Source organism: Mauremys mutica, chromosome 1 (genome assembly GCF_020497125.1).
Source record: "Mauremys mutica isolate MM-2020 ecotype Southern chromosome 1, ASM2049712v1, whole genome shotgun sequence".
NCBI classification, from domain to species: Eukaryota; Metazoa; Chordata; order Testudines; family Geoemydidae; genus Mauremys; species Mauremys mutica.
In genome coordinates, this window is record NC_059072.1 from 50670514 (window position 1) to 50671723 (window position 1210).

Sequence of the window (1210 nt, forward strand, 5' to 3'; positions counted from 1 at the left end):
CGCAATCCTGTGCGTACGACAGGGTGCACGAGGGAGACGACTGGAGCTGCGAGTTTGTAATACACTGATTAATCATCTGGAGAAAAAAAGTTGATGGAAATCCCATCACCCTCACCCTTCCCAGCAGTGTGGGTTGCAGGAGAGTGGGTTTCTCCTCAGGCACTGACCCTACAATCTCACAGATCACCTCCTTCTCATTTGCCTATATATATATAGCCAGTTAGTAGGTTTTGGGTACATATCCTTCCATCTCTCTTCAATCAGCCAAGTTCAACACTCCAAAATGTAAGTTGCAATAGTGATATTAGTTCACAAATCAAAAATAAACATTAAAAAAGCAGAGCTATCATAAAGTGTACAGAAAACAGAACCTGAGATGGTTCTGATATAACCTTTGTTGCTATCATTAGCCATGCTATGGTTTCATGTAACCTTTAAGGCACTGATGGCATGCTTTATTTACCCTGTGTGCCATTGTACATACTTGTGGTACTGTGTATATATAAAACTAGAAATGCTGTTCATATGCTTTCAGACTGATGGGAAGTGAAGCCTTTCAAGAAGGACTGTTCTTGTGAAACTTCCAGCTGTGTCCTGTTGATCCCAAGAGTTTTGGAAAATCACCCACATGTGGTATTACATTTGCTTATAATGGGTAACATGGAAGGTCCAAAAAAGTTAAAATTACAGTTAACTTCACCTGCAGCCATGGATAATAAGCAGATGAGATGGTTCATATATCTCCCATTTAAATAGAGAAGCAAATGTGAAAAATGATTTTTTTTCATATCGCTTGTACCTAAAGGCAATGAGTATTCTGGCTGTAACATCAGCTGCAGAAGCAGCTGTGACTACAACTGATTTTTCTTCCCTGAGGTAAGTATAGCAGCAAGATATTTAGATTTGGTTTTTGTTTCACCATAAACACTTACAAATTCAATTACTCACTTTTAAATGAGTTCTATTTCTCAGGACACAACTTGAGTACTATCCTTAAGATACTAGCTTGCTTAAAGAACAAAATGTCTCATTTTTTTCCAATATCTCTTGTACGTGGTGTCGTTTACGCCTGTGCAAATCAGAATGGTAGCATTTTACACCCACTTTGCATAAATGTAAATGAGGTCATGCAGTTCAAAACGATGAGGAATCAGACCTATTACATCTGTTCCTGTACCACTAAAGTCTGAAGGAGTTTTACTATTAACTT